This window comes from Pan paniscus, chromosome X (genome assembly GCF_029289425.2).
Source record: "Pan paniscus chromosome X, NHGRI_mPanPan1-v2.0_pri, whole genome shotgun sequence".
Taxonomy (NCBI): Eukaryota; Metazoa; Chordata; class Mammalia; order Primates; family Hominidae; genus Pan; species Pan paniscus.
In genome coordinates, this window is record NC_073272.2 from 115,133,791 (window position 1) to 115,155,847 (window position 22,057).

General features: G+C 41.9%; 1 pseudogene; it reads left to right on the plus strand.

Annotated features, from left to right (window-relative positions):
• The first annotated feature begins 16,619 nt into the window (after positions 1-16,619).
• Positions 16,620-19,953, plus strand: LOC100982229 (elongation factor 1-gamma-like; annotated as a pseudogene).
• The last annotated feature ends 2,104 nt before the right edge of the window (positions 19,954-22,057 follow it).

Here is a 22,057-nt window from a genome sequence, read left to right on the forward strand (position 1 = left end):
CATCCATTTTATCTGAAGACCTTAAACTGAGGATTCTTAGGAATCCTGACACTGACTACAGAAGTGGACAGCTTTTGCGCCAGACAAAACTAGCTGCTGACTTCAGAAGTTCCACCTAAGACAGCGGAACAGGATTAATTTTCTGATTCTTCAACGTTCTTTTCTGTCCTTTGTTCTTCTACTATGATTACCTATTACTACACTAGGACACCCTCTAGAACACTAATATAACCCACACTTATCTTCATCCTATTATTTTGAATCCCTATGGTTGTCTTCTATCACCTCATGTTTTTCACAGGCCCTAGATACTGCTTTGAATTAAACCGATTGCTGGATCTAACATCTTCCACCAGATCCTGCTGATAATAATCTACTAGCAATTCCTTTAAACACTTAAGAAGGCACTGCTGGGCATGGTGGCTCATGGCTGTAATTCCAACACTTTGGTAGGCCGAGGCGGGTGGATCATGAGGTCAGGAGATCGAGACCAGCCTGGCTAACACGGTGAAATGCTGTCTCTACTAAAAATACACAAAATTAGCCAGGCGTGGTGCCACATGCTTATAATCCCAACTGCTTGGGAGGCTGAGGCAGGAGAATCGCTTGAACCCGGGAAGCGGACGTTGTGGTGAGCCGAGATTGTGCCATTGCACTCCAGCCTGGGCAACAAGAGCAAAACTCTGTCTCAAAAAAAAAAAAAAAAAAAAGAAAAAGGCAGATTCCATTTTATAGGCCCCTTCTGTCATTTAACCTTCCCTCATATCATTAATCCTGCAGCCTTGTATAAAATGGACTCTGACCTCAGATTATTAGAATGCCTCTGCTAAGGTTATTATAATACTATCAGCGAGACCTAGCCAATCAGAAGTAGACAATATTAGTTAGGCCCTCCTGACCACCATAGTCAGTTTATTCTCCAGAAACATGTCATTCTGCTTTGCTGAGCTGTTTAACCCAACTCAAAAATCTGTCTGCCTCAAAGGACACGAAACTGGCTTACTCCTATTGTCATACATAATATTTATACAACAGTCTAGCTCCTAATTAGGGTACTACACTTTATACGGATATTGGGCTTACAGTGGTCTGCTACATCCTAATTTATCTTGTGTATTTAGTATAATTGTGAGACACTTTCAGATCTTTAAAAGTATCATCCCCCTAGTGGATCATGTTTCCCTGGAAAAATTCTACCCAGAAACCTCCAAGACACAGAACACAAAAGCTTATTTACAATTAAACAAACAAACTCCCAAAAGACATAACTGACTCCCTTTTCGTGGATACTATGTAAGTTGCAATTCCCTCATTAAAGAATACCACTGGCAAACATGGTCCAAAACTTGCCTCATACCCTAACAAAAGTCATAACAAATGCTTCACTCTGAAAGACAAACTAGTTTAAACTCATTAGCCCAGATTGTTATGGGAAATCACATAGTCGTTGATTACCTCCTAAGCAGCCAAGGGGGAATTTATGCTATACTAAACACTACTGGCTGCATCTATATACTACAAAACAAATAGACTCATGAGTAAGCAAAAAACAAAAATGCAGATTTAACTCCATGCCTTCTCCATTGATAAGAGTCTCCAGTAATTTAGAGTCACCATTCTTATTCTGGTGCACAGTGGGAGAAACCCTTACAAATGGAGATTTTTTATATGTATGTAAATTTCTCCTACAAAAGGGTAACTTCTGTCTTCTAAGGTTTTGGGCTAAAAAAGGTGTCAGGGGCGGGGGTAACTTCTACTCTTGCTTTCAGAGTTTCTCCTTTGTCTCTTGTTTCTCAAAATAATTATTATGCCCAACAGGTATAATATGGGGTGGCATAATCTGGTAGTCTACACTCTTATTTTGGGGAGAGGTGTTATGTCTTGAACTCCATCAGTTGTTTTGTTTGTTTTGGTTTGGCTTGTTTTGAGATGGAGTGTTGCTCTGTCCCCAGGCTGGAGTGCAGCGGCCCGATCTCGGCTCACTGCAACCTCCATCTCTCAGGTTCAAGTGATTCTCATGCCTCAGCCTCCAGAGTAGCTGGGATTACAGGCATGCGCCACCACACCCTACTAATTTTTGTATTTTTAGTAGAGACAGGGTTTCACCATGTTAACCAGACTGGTCTCGAACTCCTGACCTCAAGTGATCCACCCGCCTGGGCCTCCCAAAGTACTGGGATTACAGGTGTGAGCCACTGCGCCCGGCCCTATTTTTATTTTTGAGACTGGGTCTCACTCTGTTGCCCAGGCCAGAATACAATAGTGCGATCATAGCTCATTGCAGCCTCAGCCACCCAGGATCAAGCGATCCTTCCACCTCAGCTTCCTGAGAAGCTGGGACTATCGGTGCATACCACCATGCCTGGGTAATTTTTTTTATTTTTTAGAGACAGGAGGGGTCTCACTGTGCTGCCCAGGGTGGTCTCAAACTCCTGTACTCAAGCAATCCTCCTGCCTTGGCCTCCCAAAGTGCTAGGACTACAGGCCTGAGCTGTCACCCCTAATCCCCTATCGGTTTTAAATGATATTCTGTGACCATTAACAAATCAGAGGATTCAACAATTTACCCCGCAACAAAAGGAGCAGGAGAAACTATCAATACTCCAAATTTAGATTACATTCTCTGCAAATAGTTTCTAAAGCAAAGTCTTGGCTATGGTGAAAATCTGGATATCAAGGATGAAGTTTCTGCAGGCTAACTGCATCTGCCCTTGGCCAAAAGGAAAACAGAGCAAGGCATCACCTTAGTGTTGCTGTCCCTGCATTCACACCTGGGCCATGGTGATCTGCTGTTGAACACGAGAAATCTCACAGAACAGCAACATCAGACAAGGCCACTCTGTGACAATGATCAATCAAGGCAAAAACAAGACCAAAATGTAATGTTTTAACAAAAACTAAATTAAACATAAACATTGTCTCAGCTACAGGAATGACCAATATTCCCCTAGACTGGCCAATATGAGTGACTACTGCTTTTTTTTTTCTTTCAGAGACAGTCTCACTCTGCTCCCCAGGCTGGAGTACAATGGCATGATAATAGCTCACTGCAGCCTCAATTCTCAATTTCCCAGGCTCAAGAAATCCTTCTGCCTCAGCCTCTGGAGTAGCTGGGACTGAAGGTGTGCGCCAGCACATCTGACTATTTTATTTTTATTTTTATTTATGTATTTTTTTGAGATGGAGTCTTGCTCTGTTGCCCAGGCTGGAGTGCAATGGTTTGATCTCAGCTCACTGCAACCTCCGCCTCCCAGATTCAAGCGAGTCTCCTGCCTCAGCCTCCCGAGTAGCTGGGATTACAGGTGTGTGCCACCATGCCCAGCTAGTTTTTGTATTTTTAATAGAGACGGGGTTTCACCATGTTGGCCAGACTGGTGTCGAACTCCTGACCTCAGGTGATCTGCCTGCCTCGGCCTCCCAAAGTGTTGGGATTACAGGTGTGAGCCACCATGCCCAGCTTTATTTTTAGTTTTTGTAGAGACAGGATCTTGCTATGTTGCTCAGGCTGGTCTCAAACTCCTGGCCTCAAGCAATCCTCCAGCCTTGGCCTCCCAAAGGGCTGGGATTACAGGAGTGAGCCACCATGCCCAGCTGCTTTTGTTTTTTTAAACAAATTACAGCGTTAGCCTCACTCTGTATTCTTGCCTCATCCTAGATAAACTTACTAGGATTCCCAATAATAGAATTACCCTCACTCCCTCATAGCATCCAATTCAGAGCATAGCACTAATTCCTTATATTCTCTCTAAAACCACCTAATACAAACTCAAATCTTAAAATAAATCCTTTCTAACACCCTTTTCTGGAGGTGCTCCATGGTTCCTTCAGTGAACAACAAATCCCGCTTGTTTCACTGCCGAGATGTTCCTGGTATTCTTTGACTCTGGAAACAACTGACTTCATCTCCAGATTGTTCCCGTGGAGAGCAATGAGAAAATACACTGGAATTTTCACCCCTACTTAAATGCCCAAAACTAGTCTCCTCCTCTCTACTTTGTCTTTTCTGACTTTGTCTTCTCAAAAGAGGAAAATAATTTTGCAGTATACCCACTTCACTCCTGGAAGGAGTTCAAAGTACTTAGCATGAAATTAATTATTGTAAAGGTTTAACTGTGAGTAATTGCCCTAAATGAAGTTTGGATTACTTCTTCTGTTTGAAATGACCTGTGTTCGGGAAGCTTGCTGAGGATTCCTAGAGACTTCCTTTGAAAAACATTTTCCTGTAAAAATGGAGTCTCTGTATTTTCCCTGTATTTCCATAAAAAGTCTCAGATTTCTTTCCTGATTAGAGTGGTTTTCCTTAGAAGACTTAAGTGTGGAGAGAAGGTATAATAAGGACAGATATCACTATGGAAACAAGTTAGATAATCATAATTGTATTTGCTAACATCATTATCAAAATAAGAATAAATTTGAAAAGATTCATACATGAAGAGGATCTTTCACCAAACTTGGTACATTCCTTTTGCTTTGTCTGGCTGGCTGTTGTTTTTGCTTTGTTTGGCTGGCTGGTGTTAACTACTTGGGGGTTTTCTGAGTCAGCGTCATGTTATACTCATGGTGAAGAGGTCCTGCCATCTAGTGGCCAAATTGCAAAGTGCTACTAGCTTATTTAAAATTGAACCCAGTGTTCAAGGAGCCCAGCAGGTACACCGCACTCCTTGGGCTTCCACGAAATACGAACAAAGCCTCAGCTATTTCAAGATGCAAGGAATCCTTTAAACTTTTGGGAAACAGTCTGTCTTTTGTGGGAAAACAAAGTCTTCATTTGGGAAGGACTGATTTGACCTTGAAGCTGAGGTCACTTTGACCCTATGTATATATGTTTGTGAGTCTCTGTTCTGAAACCAGGAGGGGATATATTTAGGCAGCAGGATTCTGGGAGCACAACAGGTGAGAATGTGGATTTTAGGAACAGTCCTTGCCAGCCTGGGTTTCCACTACACCCTGCAAAGGTGCAGCTGAATTTGGAGCGGTTAGGGTTTGTGTTCCAGAGGGCCAGAGATAATTGTGGAGTTCCAGGGGATGCAGGGCCCAGAGAGGTGAGCTTGATGACTGAGCTTAGGGCTAGGAACATCAAAATGTGTCAGCAGGCCAGGAGCTGGGGCCATGAGGGAAACTAATCCTCAGGGCTCTGAACAGGAGCTAAATTGGAGAGAACAGGAGCAAATTATAAACCAGGTCAGGATGGTCCTGGCCTCTAGCTGAGAAAAGAATTGGAGTATACTGAGCTTGCCTTTACTGATCTTGAAACTGGACAGGTGGCCGGGTGTGGTGGCTCACACCTGTAATCCTAGCACTTTGGGAGGCTGAGGTGGGTGGATCACTTGAGGTCAGGAGTTCGAGACCAGCCTGGCCAACATGGTGAAACCTTGTCCCTACTAAAAATACAAAAATTAGCCAGGTGTGGTGGTGGCGCCTGTAATCCCAGCTACTCGGGAGGCTGAGGCATAAGAATTGCTTGAACCTGGGAGGCAGAGGTTGCAGTGAGCCGAGATCGCGCCACTGCACTCCAGACTGGGTGACAGAGCAAGACTCCATCTCAAAAAAAAAAAAAAAAAAAGAAAGAAACGAAGAGAAAAGAAAAGAAAAAAAGAAACTGGACGGGCACAGAGAAGGGGAGTTGGAGGTTGAGCTAGGGAAGGGAATCTAGAAGCATTAAATACTGAGGTTTGCAGGAAGTTGGCTTCTATGTCCTATGGCTTCAGTGTCCCTTCCGAAGCTCATGTTGAATTTTTTTTTTTTTTTTGAGGCAGAGTCTTGTTCTTGTTGCTTAGGTTGGAGTACAATGGCAAGTCCTTGGCTCACTTTAACCTCCGCCTCCCAAGTTCAAGCGATTCTCCTGCCTCAACCTTCCGAGTAGCTGGGATTACAGGTGCCCATCACCACACCCAGCTAATATTTTGTATTTTTAGTAGAGATGCGGGTTTCACAATGTTGGCCAGGCTGGTCTCGAACTCCTGACCTCAGGTGACTCACCTGCCTCGGCCTCCCAAAGTGCTGGGATTACAGGCGTGAGCCACCGTGGCCGGCCAATTTTTTTCTTTTTTTCTTTTTTTTTTTTGAGACAGAGTCTTGCTCTGTCACCCAGGCTGAGTGGAGTGGCCTGATCTTGGCTCACTGCAACCTCCACCTCTTGGGTTCAAATGACTCTCCTGCCTCAGCCTCCCTAGTAGCTGAGATTACAGGCATGCACCACCACGCCCAGCTAAGTTTTGTATTTTTAGTACAGATGGGTTTTTGCCATGTTGCCCAGGCTGGACTCAAACTCCTGGCCTTTAGTGATCCACCTGCCTTGGCCTCCCAAAGTGCTGGGATTACAGGCGTGAGCCACTGCACTTGGCCCATGTTGAAATTTAATTGCCATTGTGATGGTATTAAGAGGTGAGACCTGCTGGGCGTGGTGGCTCATGCCTGTAATCCCAGTACTTTGGGAGGCCAAGGCAGGTGGATCATTTGAGGTCAGGAGTTCGAGACCAGCCTGGCCAACATGGCGAAACCCTGTCTCTACTAAAAATACAAAAATTAGCCAGGCGTGGTAGTATATGCCTGTAATCCCAGCTACTTGGGTGGCTGAGGCAGGAGAATCGCTTGAGCCCAGAAGGCAGAGGTTTCAGTGAGCCCAGATTGCGCCACTGCACTCCAGCCTGGGTGAGAGTGAGACTCCATCTTAAAAAAAAAAAAAAAAAGAGGTGAGACCTTTAAGAGGTAATTAGGCTCTGCTTTCAAGAATGGATGCTGTGCCAAACCCCTATAAACCTCAGTAGGGAAGCCACCAGGTTCAAGAGGCCAAAGAAGTGACCCAGAGCCAGCAAATGAGACTTGGGATTTTATTAGGGGCTTACATAAAAGGGAGAGAGTCCAATGGCAGTGAGCTGGACAGGAGAATTGCAACTGCTTGCAAAGACCATGCAGTTTGTAAAACGAAGTATCTGAGACAGGTCTGAATCAATTCAGAAGTTTATTTTGCCAAGGCTAAGGACAATGTCCTGGGAGAAAGAACAATGGAATCACAGAAACAATCTGTGGTCTGTGCCTTTCTCCAAAGAGAATTTTAATGGCTTCATTATTTAAAGGGGGAAAAGCAGGCCTGGCATGGTGGTCACACCTGTAATCCCAGCACTTTGGGAGGCTGAGGCGGGTGGATCATTTGAGGTCAGGAGTTCAAGACCAGCCTGGCCAACATGGTGAAACCCCATCTCTACTAAAAATATAAAACTTAGCTGGGCGTGGTTGCACACACCTGTAGTCCCAGCTACTCAGGAGGCTAAGGCAGGAGAATTGCTTTAACCTGGGACTGCACTCCAGCATGGGTGACAGGGCGAGACTCTATCTTAAAAAAAGTGGGGGGAGATGCGTGGGGGAAGCAGGATGGAGGGGAAAGGGGGCGGGCATGGTCACATTACTGAAGGCACATGTTGCAAGAGAAAAGGAGCTGGTAAGGGAATAGTCAATCATGTATTCGTCTCAGGCTCAGTAAATCGGCACTTTACATAAGAAAAGGTGAACACTGATTAGCTACCTGTGGAGATATTTAACCTTTTATCTGTAGCTATCTGCTTAGGAACAAAAGAAAAGGCAGCTGCTTGCAACACTCAGATTTCAGCTTAATTTTTTCCTTTTAGCAGAGTGAATTGGGGTCACACATTTTTCTCTTTGTTTCAGAAGTTTCTATAGCATTTTCACGTAACACTCTCCCCTTAACGTCCTCCACCTGGTAGCCTTCATCTAGACCAAAACTCAGGGCTTCAAACCCCTATATGGCTCGTGTTCCACGGGACAGGATGGTGGCTCAGATGTTCCTCATAGACAAAGAACGAAACTCCGGGTTGGTCACTCCTGTTTTAGCAGCAGAAAATGGATTAAGACAACCCCCTAAGGTGAAATTTAAAAATCCATTTATATAACACAGAGAGAGCAAAGGATTTGCAGCATGAGAGCCTCACCTGTGTGAAACTATCCTGCACCACGCTGGTTGTTCCCCTTGGCAAAGCCACGCGGCCTCTATGGACTTTGGTTTCCTGGCACAAGTAGTTACTGAATCTGCCCGCCCAGCAAATAGGACAAAAAAAAGGTGATGACTTGGTTCTTTACGTGGGGAAATGGCCATTCCTCCCTAAAGTGAAGGAGAAAAAACAAGGAGGAATCCAGACAGGGGTAGTTAAAATTCATAGCCCAGGTCTTTGTCATATGCTTATGTTGTGCTGAACCCCTGTACACTCCAATGGGGATGAATACTGGGTTCAGTAGGCTGAAGAAGAGACCCAGAGCCAGTGAATGAAACATGAGGTTTTATTGAGGGCTTACAATTGGGGAACAGGACCCAACGACAGTGGGCTGGACAACAGAACCACAACCACTTGCAAAATAAAGTCACACAATTTATAGAGGGTTTTATTTTGAGATGGAGTCTCGATCAGTCGCCAGGCTGGAGTGCAGTGGTGCGGTCTCGGCTCACTGCAACCTCCACCTCCTGGGTTCAAGCGATTCTCCTGCCTCAGCCTCCCGAGTAGCTGGGACTACACGCGCGCTAACATGCCCAGCTAACTTTTTTGTATTTTTAGTAGAGACGGGGTTTCACCATGTTGGCCAGGATGGTCTCGATCTCTTGACCCCATGATCCGCCCACCTCGGCCTCCCAAAGTGCTGGGATTACAGGTGTGAGCCACCCCGCCCGGCCTTATATAGTATTTTCACTTCACACCCTCCCCCTAACAACCTCCACCTGGCAGTCTTCATTTAACCCAAAATACAGGGCGTTGAACCCCTGTATAGCCCACATTCCATGGGACGGGACGGCTGGGGGTTCACAGCTTCTTCATAAATAAGAAATGAATCTCTGTGTTGGCCACCCCCAGATTTCTTAGCTCAGAACTTCAAACACACATTCAGGATTCAGGTGCGTCTGCCATACAGGATCATTCTCAGGATATGCTTAAGTTATTACTATCAGGTGAATTTACCATACAGCTCCCATTATAAAGTGAGAAAGTTGTGGCAGAGCATTAACCCATCCTGCCAATCCACACCCCACCAATTGAAAGTAGCTGGGAATTGGGACCTATCCTGTGGAGACCTGTAATGCAGGAGGGCAGCCGCCTGGCCAGGACAAAGAACTTAAGGGGCCTCATTGTCCTCCTCCCGCTTCCCTCGTAATACCCACCTACCTCTGCCCAAACACCTAGGGGCTCTGTTAGAATAAAGGGCTGTGAGTCAGGGCCTGAGCTTAAGGTTGGAAGTAGTTTTTCAGCAGGTGCTCTTGGGGGGCCTAAGCATGGGAGAAAGTCAGCTGTGGGAGTGTGAAATGGAGGCAGGACATTCTGAGGAATTGGGGGCGATCAAAGACAGCTGTGTGCCCTGAGGTTAATGCAGAGATTTCTTCTAAACATGTTATTAATAAATATATGAATGATTTTATAAACACAGAAAAATTAGTACACAAATACACAGCAATCTTTAAGGGCGGTTACACTGGGCAGTGGATGTGGGCAGGAGTGACTTCAATTTTTCCTTGAAACACTTTTGTATTTGTGAAGACATTTTTCCTGAAAAAATAAGAAGGGATTACATCTGTCAATAGAAATCAAAAAGGTAGGTCCACAAAAATCTTTTCATTGTTATTCTTTACTAACTAAATGGCCAGCAAGTTACCCACGGACCTATAGAGCTCACTAGACTATTGTTTTAAAACTATATTTGTATCTCTCTGTCCTTAGGGAACAAGGTGCTGGGAGGATACACAGCCCCATTTAATACTCCTCATCTCTCATCACTGGCTATTTTCATTTTCTTCTTTACCCTGTACATGTCTCCTTAGGTGAATATTATTTTGCAAGAGGAGTGTGTTTGTTTTCTCAAAACAAAGAACATACAAATCAGGGCACTAGTCAGGTAGGGGAAGCCTGCCAGCTGCTGTCACTCCTTTGGCCCCGACACATTGCCGCCCACCTAGGCAGCATCGGCACCACCAAGCAGCAGCCCTTAAGGTGCTGGCCCTCTAGCAGTTCCATGACAAAGAGTGAGAGGTGATAGGGCGCAGGCAGTGTCTGGTCTTGGGAACCTGCCTCTCACCTGGGGAGGGAGCAATTAAGGCATATGAATGATACAACAGGCAACATTATCATTTGAACATGTACTTATTTAAATTCTTTTTTACCTCTCAATAGGGTTGTGAATGACTCTTCTGTTTTGTTGTTAGGTCTCGATTTTTTTTTCTTCTTCTTCTTTTTTTTTTTTTTGAGACAGAGTTTTGCTCTTATTGCCCAGGCTGGAGTGCAATGGCACGATCTTGGCTCACTGCACACTCCGCTCCCAGGTTCAAGTGATTCTCCTGCCTCAGCCTCCCGAGTAGCTGGGATTACAGGTGTGCACCACCACGCCAGCTATTTTTTGTATTTTTAGTAGAGATGAGGTTTCACCATGTTGGCCAGGCTGGTCTCGAACTCCTGACCTCAGGTGATCCACCCACCTCGGTCTCCCAAAGTGCTGGGGTTACAGGCATGCGCCACCGTGCCCAGCCTGTTGTTAGTCTCAATCATCCTTTGTGCACTTGCCAGCAGTTAGCTCCCTTAAAGAGAAAAATAGGTTCTCCCTGGGCAAGTGGCAAAGGATGAGAAGTTTCTTCTCTAGCTTTCTGAAGCCCGTGCCTCCCTGCCTCTTCAGGCAACAGAGATAGCCCATCAGGGACACAACACATACAATAGATTGTCATCCCAAAACCCTACTACAAATACTTCTGGGCTTACTCCTAGCCTGGAGGCCAGGAGAAAGAGAAGAGGGAGCATGAGAGGTGGTGACAACCCAGAATAATGGGACACTATCAACAACCATCCTAGTTCTGTGGCAGAATGGGCAAACCATGAAGAGTAGGGGTTACTATAGCCTTCCAGTGTCCTGTTCTAAGAATAGAACAGGATGTCATTTTGTAAAGAGTGGCTCTGTGTCCCTAGTCAAGAAGAGTGACACAGTGGATTTTCTAGGGGGAAGATGGGCTGTAATTTCTAAGAGCTCTGCTGTTTGGCCTGAAGGGACTAACTTTGTTTGTTTGTTTGTTTGTTTATTTAGAGACAGGGTCTCCCTCTGTCATCCAGGCTGGAGTGCAGTGGCATGATCACGGCTCACAGCTTACTGCTCAAGCGATCTTCCTGCCTCAGTCCCTGAAGTGCTAGGGTTACAGGCATGAGCCTGTATAACTAACTAACTTTATTTAGAATAGAGAGTGGTGAAATCTGTGACCAGTGGAGGTCTTGGAGAATACTTAGAGAAAACCAAGAAAAGAGACAGCCAAAAAGAACCCTCTGGATCACAGTCCAGAGGTTTGGGGAACTCTTTGTACAGCAGGGATGGCTGTAGCCAATCAAGAGTGAACCTTAGCCGGGTGCGGTGGCTCACGCCTGTAATCCCAGCACTTTGGGAGGCTGAGGTGGGCGGATCACAAGGTCAGGAGTTCGAGACCAGCCTGGCCAACATGGTGAAACCCCGTTTCTACTAAAAATACAAAAATTAGCTGGGCATGGTGGCACATGCCTGTAATCCCAGCTACTCGGGAGGCTGAGGCAGGAGAACTGCTTGAACCAGGACCCGGGAGGTGGAGGTTGCAGTGAGCCGAGATCATGCCATTATACTCCAGCCTGAGCAACAAAAGTGAAACTCTGTCTCAAAAAAAAAAAAAAAGAGTGAGCCTTAGAGCAAGACATAGGCAAGACATAAAAGCATTTTCCAAGCCATACACAGAGTCAACACAGAACAGAAGCTTCATTGGCATGAGGGGTTTAAACACAAAACTCTGACCAAACACTGAACAATAAGCTGCTCTGACTCAGGGGTGACTCCTAGGAAATCAAACGTAAAAACAATATCACAAATACCAAAAGCACAATCAATAAAAGATAAAATATATATACTGAAACACATCAGCCAACAGGAGAATAGACAAGTACATTGTGGCATTGTTATACAGTAGAGTATGCTCAACATACATAATTCTCAAAAACATAATTAATCAAGAAAAGTTGGAGAACAATGTACATAGCATAATACCGATTTTATAATGTTTAAAAATATGCATAGCAATGCAACATGTGACTTACAAATTCATACTAGGTAGCAATCACATGAACAATACACTTGAGAAAAGTACCCGTTCAGGTGATCGTAGTTGCCTCCAGGAAGGAAAAAATAAAGAAAATGGGAAATCTAAAATATATATATATATATGTGTGTGTGTGTGTACTATATATATATGTGTGTGTGTGTACTATATATATGTACTATATATATGTACTATATATGTGTGTGTACTATATATGTACTATATATGTACTATATATGTACTATATATACTGAATATATATGTACCATATATACTGAATATATATGTACTATATATACTGAATATATATAGTATATATATATACTGAATATATATAGTATATATATATACTGAATATATATAGTATATATATACTGAATATATATATACTATATATATACTGAATATATATATACTATATATATACTGAATATATATATGCTATATATATACTGAATATATATATGCTATATATATACTGAATATATATATGCTATATATATACTGAATATATATATGCTATATATATACTGAATATATATAGTATATATACTGAATATATATACTATATATATACTGAATATATATAGTATATATATACTGAATATATATACTATATATACTGAATATATATAGTATATATATACTGAATATATATAGTATATATATACTGAATATATATAGTATATATATACTGAATATACATATGCTATATATATACTGAATATATATATACTATATATACTGAATATATATACTATATATATACTGAATATATATAGTATATATATACTGAATATATATAGTATATATATACTGAATATATATACTATATATATACTGAATATATATACTATATATATACTGAATATATATAGTATATATTTATACTGAATATATATAGTATACATATACTGAATATATATATACTATATATATACTGAATATATATAGTATATATATACTGAATATATATATACTATATATATACTGAATATATATATACTATATATATACTGAATATATACTATATATACTGAATATATATATACTATGTATATACTGAATATATATATACTATGTATATACTGAATATATATATACTATATATACTGAATATATATATACTATATATATACTGAATATATATAGTATATATATACTGAATATATATAGTATATATAGTGAATATATATACTATATATACTGAATATATATACTATATATATACTGAATATATATAGTATATATATATACTGAATATATATAGTATATATATACTGAATATATATAGTATATATATACTGAATATATATAGTATATATACTGAATATATATATACTATATATATACTGAATATATATATACTATATATATACTGAATATATATATACTATATATATACTGAATATATATATACTATATATATACTGAATATATATACTATATATATACTGAATATATATACTATATATATACTGAATATATATATACTATGTATATACTGAATATATATATACTATGTATATACTGAATATATATATACTATGTATATACTGAATATATATATACTATATATATACCGAATATATATATACTATATATATACCGAATATATATACTATATATATATACCGAATATATATATACTATATATACTGAATATATATATACTATATATACTGAATATATATATAGTATATATATACTGAATATATATACTATATATACTGAATATATATACTATATATATACTGAATATATATATACTATATATATACTGAATATATATATACTATATATATACTGAATATATATATACTATATATATACTGAATATATATATACTATATATATACTGAATATATATATACTATATATATACTGAATATATATATACTATATATATACTGAATATATATATACTATATATATACTGAATATATATATACTATATATATACTGAATATATATTCATATATATACCATATATATGAATATATATATATACCAAATAACATCAAAATTTAAAACTTCTATGCTTCAAAGGACACCATCAAGAAAGTGAAAACAAAATTCACACAATGGGAGAAAATTTTTGTAAATCCTATATCTAATAAGAGACTTGTACCGAGAACATATGATGAACAATTGCAACTCAATAAACAACTAGATTTAAAAATGTGTAAGATCTTTGAATGGACATTCTCCAAAGAAGATATACAAATGGCCAATAAGCACTTGGAAATATACTCACCATCATTAGCCATCAGGGAAATGTAAATCAAAATCACAAAGAGATACCACTTCAAATCCACTGGGATGATTATAATTAAAATCAGGCTGGGAGCAGTGGCTCACGCCTGTAATCCTAGCACTTTGGAAGGCTGAGGCAGGTGGATCACTTGAGGTCAGAAGTTCAAGACCAGCCTGGCCAACATTGTGAAACCCTGTCTCTACTAAAAATACAAAAATTAGCTGGGCATGGTGGTGGGCACCTGTAGTCCCAGCTACTTGGGAGGCTGAGGCAGGAGAATTGCTTGAATCTGGGAGGCGGAGCTTGCAGTGAGCCGAGATGGTGCCACTGTACTCCAGCGTGGGCAACAAGAGTGAGACTCCATCTCAAAAAAATAAAAAATAAAAAAATAAAAATTTTTGGTGAGCATTAGAGAAATGGGAACTCTCATACACTGCTGGTAAGAATGTAGACTTTTTCTCTCTCTCTCCTCTTCTCCCTTCTCCTGAATGTAAAATGTTACAGCCACCTTGCACATAAGTCTGGCAGATCTTCACACAGTTAAACATAAAAATTCCATAACCTACCAATTTCATTCCTAGGTAGGTACCTAAGGAGAAATGAAAACATATGTCTGTACAAAAAATATACATAATCATAGCAGCTTTATAGGTAAGCACTGAGTGCATCCCTAGTGTCTAGCAAAAGGTGAAGGGATAAAGAAATTGTGGTACATATTGTATTATTCCATCTACGAAAAAAATGTCCAAGCCGGGCATGGTGGCTCACGCCTATAATTTCAGCACTTTGGTAAGCTGAGGCGGGAGGATCACTTGAGCCCAGGTGTTCGAGTCCAGCCTTGGCAACATAGGGAGACTCTGTCTGTACAAAAAATAAAGAAAATTAGCCAGGGCATGCATCTGTATTTTCAGATACTCCAGAAGTCTAGGTGAGGATTGCTAGAGCAGCAGCGGTGGTGGAGGTTGCAGTGAGCTGAGATGATGTCACTGCACTCTAGCCTGGGTGACAGAGTGAGACCCTGTCTGTAAAAAAAAAAAAATCCTGGCTGGGCACAATGGCTCATGCCTGTAATCCCAGCACTTTGGGAGGCCAAGGTGGGTGGATCACTTTGAGCCCTGGAGTTCGAGACCAGACTGGGCAACATGGTGAAGCCTTGTCTCTACTAAAAATACAAAAATTAGCCAGGCATGGTGGCCAGCTACCTGGGAGGCTGAGGCTGGAGAATCCCTTGAACCTGGGAGGCAGAACTTGCAGTGAGCCGAGATCGTGCAATGTCACTCCAGCTTGGGTCACAGAGCAAGACTCCCTCTCAAAAAAAAAAAAAAAATCCAGAATAGGCAAATCTGTAGAGACACAAGGAAATTAATGGTTGTCTAGGGCTGTTGAGGGTGGCAGTAGGGGGCAATAGCAAAAGGGTATTATATTGTGAAATATAAATATTTAGTCTTCGCTGGGCACGGTGGCTCACGCCTGTAATCCCAGCACTTTGGGAGGCCGAGACGGACGGATCACGAGGTCAGGAGATCAAGACCATCCTGGCTAACACGGTGAAACCCCGTCTCTATTAAAAATACACAAAATTAGCCGGGCATGGTGGCATGCACCTGTAGTCCCAGCTACTCAGGAGGCTGAGCCAGGAGAATCACTTGAACACAGGAGGCGGAGGTTGCAGTGAGCCAAGATCGTGCCGCTGCACTCCAGCCTGGGCAGCAGAGCAAGACTCCATCTAAAAAATATATAATTAAATAAAAAATAAAAAAAGTAATAAAAAAACTTAGTCTTCAAGTCCTGGTTTCCCAAAACAGCACCTAAAACCCTTCAAATCTCCAGAGTGATAAGAATGTCTTTTGTATGCTAATGAGATGACTGGTGGCAGCCCCTAGGTAGCTGCAGAGTGGGAGCTGGTCACTGGAAAGACCAAGCATGATTAGAGGGTTGGGACTTTCAGCCCCACTTCCCAAACTTCAGGGAGGTAACAGGGGTTAAAGGTTGACTTCATAACCAATGGCTGTTGATTTCATCAATCATGCCTATGAAATGAAGCTTCTATAAAAGCCTAAAAGGACAAGGTTTGGGACCGTTTCCAGATAGCCTAACACATCTAGGTTCCTGGAGGGTGCCAAGAGAAGGCACAGAAGTTCCACACCCCTTTTCACATACCTTGCCCTGTGCATCTTTTCCATCTGGCTGTTCATCAGTATCCTTTGTAAAACGCTTTCTAATAAATGAGTAAATGTAAGTAAAGTGTTTTCCTGAGTTTTGTGAGCCAGTATAACCCTCATATCAAAACCAGGTAAAGCATCACAAATAAGGGAACTACAGGCCCAACATGGTGACTCACACCTGTAATCCCAGCACTTCGGAAGGCTGAGGTGGGCAGATTGCTTGAGCTCAGGAGTTCAAGACCAGCCTGGGCAACATGGTGAAACCCTGTCTCTACTAAAAACACCAAAAAAAAAAAAAAAAAATGCTGGGCGTTGTAGTGCACGCCTGTAATCCCAGCTACTCGGGAGGCTGAGACAGGAGAATTGCTTGAACCTGAAAGGCGGAGGTTGTAGTGAGCTGAGATCACACCACTGCACTCCAGCCTGGGTGACAGAGTGAGATCCTATCTTAAAAAACAAACAAACAAAAAAGCCTTTCTTTGCGGAATCACCATGGCGGCTGGGACCCTGTACACATATCCTGAAAACTGAAGGAACTTCAAGGCCCTCATTGCTGCTCAGCACAGAGGGGCTCAGGTCCGTGTGCTCTCCGCACCACCCCATTTCCACTTTGGCCAAACCAACCGCACCCCTGAATTTCTCTGCAAATTTCCTGCTGGCAAGGTTCCAGCATTTGAAGGTGACGATAGATTCTGTGTGTTTGAGAGCAATGCCATTGCCTACTATGTGAGCAATGAGGAGCTGCAGGGAAGTACTCCAGAGGCAGCAGCCCAAGTGATGCAGTGGGTGAGCTTTGCTGATAGCAGTATAGTGTCCCCAGCCAGTACCTGGGTGTTCCCCACCTTGGGCATCATGCATCACAACAAACAGGCCACTGAGAATACAAAGGAGGAAGTGAGGCAAATTCTGGGGCTGTTGGATGCTCACTTGAAGACAAGGACTTTTCTGGAGGGCGAACGAGTGACATTGACTGACATCACAGTTGTCTGCACCCTATTGTGGCTCTATAAGCAGGTCCTAGAACCTTCTTTCTGCCAGGCCTTTCCCAATACCAACCGCTGGTTCCTCACCTGCATTAACCAGCCTCAGTTCTGCACTGTCTTGGGGAAAGCAAAACTATGTGAGAAGATGGCCCAGTCTGATGCTAAAAAGTTTGTGGAAAGCCAGCCTAAAAAGGACACACCACGGAAAGAGAAGCGTTCACGGGAAGAGAAGCAGAAGCCCCAGGCTGAGCAGGAGGAGAAAAAGGCGGCTGCCCCTACTCCTGAGGAGGAGATGGATGAATGTGAGCAGGCGCTGGCCGCTGAGCCCAAGGCCAAGGACCCCTTTGCTCACCTGCCCAAGAGTACCTTTGTGTTGGATGAATTGAAGCTCAAGTACTCCAATGAGACACACTCTCTGTGGCACTGCCATATTTCTGGGAGCACTTTGATAAGGACGGCTGGTCCCTGTTGTACTCAGAGTATCGCTTCCCTGAAGAATTCACTCAGACCTTCATGAGCTGCAATCTCATCACTGGAATGTTCCAGTGACTGGACAAGCTGAGGAAGAATGCCTTCGCCAGTGTCATCCTCTTTGGAACCAACAATATCAGCTCCATTTCTGGAGTCTGGGTCTTCCGAGGCCAGGAGCTTGCCTTTCCACTGAGTCCAGATTGGCAGGTGGGCTATGAGTCATACACATGGCAGAAACTGGATCCTGGCAGCGAGGAGACCCAGATGCTGTTTCGAGAGTACTTTTCCTGGGAGGGGGCCTTCTAGCATGTGGGCAAACCCTTCAATCAGGGCAAGATCTTCAAGTGAACATCTGTTGCCATCACCTAGCTGCCTGAACCTGCTCTTCAGGGAGAAGGGGTCATTAAAGAAAACTGAACATTGGAAAAAAAAACATTTTTGGGGTTGTTATTTTTTTATTTTTATATTTATTTATTTATTTATTTTTGAGATGGAATCTCACTCTTGTCGCCCAGGCTGGAGTGCAGTGGCACAATCTTGGCTCACTGCAACCTCTGCCTCCCAGGTATAAGCAATTCTCCTGCCTCAGCCTCCCAAGTAGCTGGGATTACAGGTGCCCAACACCACGCCTGGCGAATTTTTGTATTTTTAGTAGAGATGGGGTTTCACCATGTTGGACAGTCTGGTCTTGAACTCCTGACCTCAGGTAATCTGCCCGCCTCGGCCTCCCAAAGTGCTGGCATTACAGGTGTGAGCCACCACACCCGGCCAAAAAAACCTTTTTAACCTTTGCCAATGTGATACAGGAACAAACACATTTCAGTGCTGTTTTTAAAAGACAGCCCCAGCCTGGGCAACAAAGCCAGACTTCGTCTCTACAAAAAATAAACAAAAACTAGCCAAGCGTGGTGGCACACACCTGTAGTCCTGCCTACTTGGGAGGCTGATACAGAAGGATCACTTGAGCCCAGGAGGTTGAGGCTGGAGCGAGCTGTGATCACGTCACTGCACTTCAGCCTGGGCAACAGAGCAAGACACTGTCAAAAAAAAAAAAAAAAGAAGAAAAGAAAAAATAAAAAGAAAACTACAAACCAATATTCCCTATGTATGTGGATGCACAAACTATCAACAAAATACTAGAAAGGTGACTACAGTAACATGTAAAAATAACTATACAATATAACCAAGTGTGATTTATCCCAGGAATACAATGTTCTTTTAACATCCAAAAATGAAATTATAAAATACACTATATAAAGAAAAAACACAAAAATCACATGATTATCCCAATAGTTGCAGAGAAAAAACTGACAAAATCTAACACCCCTTCATATAAAAATATTCAATAAACTAGGAATAGAGATAACTTCCTCATCCTCATAAAGGGCATCTGGGAAAAACCCAAAGCTAAGGCTGGGCATGGTGGCTCACGCCTATAATCCCAGCACTTTGGGAGGCCAAGGTGTGTGGTTCACTTGAGCTCAGGAGTTTGAGAGCAGCCTGGCCAACGAGGCGAAACCGTGTCTCTATGAAAAATACAAAAATTAGTTGGGTGTGGTGGAGGGTGCCTGTAGTTTCAGCTACTCAGGGGGCTGAGGCAGGAGAATCACTTGAATGCAAGAGGAAGAGGTTGCAGTGAGCTGAGATCACACCACTGCACTCCAGCCTGGGCAACACAGCAAGACTCCGTCTCAAAAAAAAAAAAAAAAAGTAGGCCAGTTGCAGTGGCTCACGCCTGTAACCCCAGCACTTTGGGAGGCCGAGGTGGGTGGATCACCTGAGGTCAGGAGCTCGAGACCAGCCTGACCAACATGGAGAAACCCCATCTCTACTAAAAATAGAAAATTAGCCAGGTGTGGTGGCTCATGCCTGTAATTCCAGCTACTTGGGAGGCTGAGGCAGGAGAATCGCTTGAACCCAGGAGGCGGAGGTTGCGGTGAGCCGAGATCATGCCATTGCACTCCAGCCTGAGCAACAAGAGCGAAACTCCATCTCAAAAGAAAAAAACGTTATGGGTACATTGTAGGTGTATATATTTATGGGTTACATGAGATGATTTGATACAGGAATGCAATGTGAAATAAGCACATCATGGATAACAGAGTATCCATTCCTTCAAGAATTTATCCTTTGAGTTACATACAATCCAATTATACTCCTTAAGTTATTTAAAAATTTACAATTAAGTTATTTTTATTTATTTATTTATTTATTTTTGAGATGGAGTCTCACTCTGTCTCCAAAGCTGGAGTGCGGTGGCATGATCTCTGGTCACTGCAACATCCACCTCCCAGTTTCAAGTGATTACCCCGCCTCAGCCTCCCAAGTAGCTGGGATTACAGGCACGCACCACCACGCCCGGCTAATTTTTGTATTTTTAGTAGAGACAGGGTTTCACCATGTTGGCCAGGCTGGTCTCAAACTCTGGACCTCAGGTGATCTGCCTGCCTCGGCCTCCTAAAGTGCTGGGATTACAGGTGTGAGCCACTGCGCCCGGCTACAATTAAGTTATTATTGGCGATAGTCACTCCACTGTGCTATCAAATAGTAGGTCTTATTCATTCTTTATATTTTTTTTGTACCCATTAACCATCTTCACCTCTGCCACAAACCCCCACTATCCTTCCCAGCCTCTGGTAACCGTCCGTCTACTCTCCATGTCCATTAATTCAATTGATTTTATTTTTAGATCCCACAAATAAGTGAGAACATGTGACGTTAGTCTTTCAGGGCCTCAATTATTTCACTTAACATGATCTCCGGTTCTATCCACGTTGTTGCAAATGAATGGATCTCATTCTTTTTTATGGCTGCACAGTACTCTGTTGTGTGTATGTACCACATTTTCTTTATCCATTCATCCGCTGATGAACACTTAGCTTCCCTCCAAATCTTAGCTATTGTGAACAGTGCTGCCACAAACATAGGAGTGCAGATATCTACTGAATTTCCTCCTTTTGGCTATTTACTCAGCAGTGAGGTTGCTGGATCTTATGGTAGCTCAATTTTTATATTTTGAGGAACCTCCAAGCTGTTCTCCATAGTGGTTGTACTAATTGACATTCCCACCAAGAGTGTACTAATTTACATTCCCACCTTTTCTCCATATCCACAACAGCATTCATTATTGCCTGTCTTTGGGATATAAACCATTTTAACTGGATAGGATGATATCTCATTGTAGTTTTAATTTGCATTTCTCTGATGATCAGTGATGTTGAGCATCTTTTAAAATGCTGTTGTCATTTGTATGTCTTCTTTTGAGAAATGTCTATTAGAATCTTTTGCCCATTTCTTGATCATATTATGAGATTTTTTCCAATAGACTTGTCTGAGCTCCTTACATATCCTGGTGATTAATTGCTTGTCAGAGGGGTAGTTTGCAAATATTTCTCCCATCCTATGGATTGTCTCTTCACTGTTGATTGTATCCTTTGCTGTGCAGAAGCTTTTTAACTTGATGTGATTCCATTTGTCCATAGTTTGATTGACTGTGCTTGTGGGGTATTGCTCAAGAAATCTTTGCCCAGACCAATGTCCTGGAGAGTTTTCCATATGTTTTCTTGTAGTAGTTTCATAGTTGGAGGTGTTAGATTTAAGTCTTTAATTCATTTTGATTTGATTTTTGTATATGGTGAGAGATAGGGGTCTAATTTCATTCTTCTGCATATGGATATCCAGTTTTCCCAGCACCATTTATTGAAGAGACTGTGTTTTCCCCAGTGTATGTTCTTGGCACCTTTGTCAAAAATAAGTTCACTATAGGTGTGTGAATTTGTTTCCGGGTTCTCTGTTCTGTTCCATTGGTCTATGTGTCTGTTTTTGTGCTGGTACTATGCTGTTTTGATTATTGTAGCTCTGTTGTATAATTCGAAGTCAGCTAATGTGATCCCTCCAATTTTGTTCTTCTTGCTTAGGGTAACTTTGGCTATTCTAGGTCTTCTGTATTTCCATATAAATTTTAGAATTGTTTTTTCTATTTCTGTGATGAATGTCATTAGTATTTTAATAGGGATTGCATTTAATCTGTAGATTGCTTTGGGTAGTATGAAAATTTTAACAATATTAATTCTTCCAATCCATGAACATG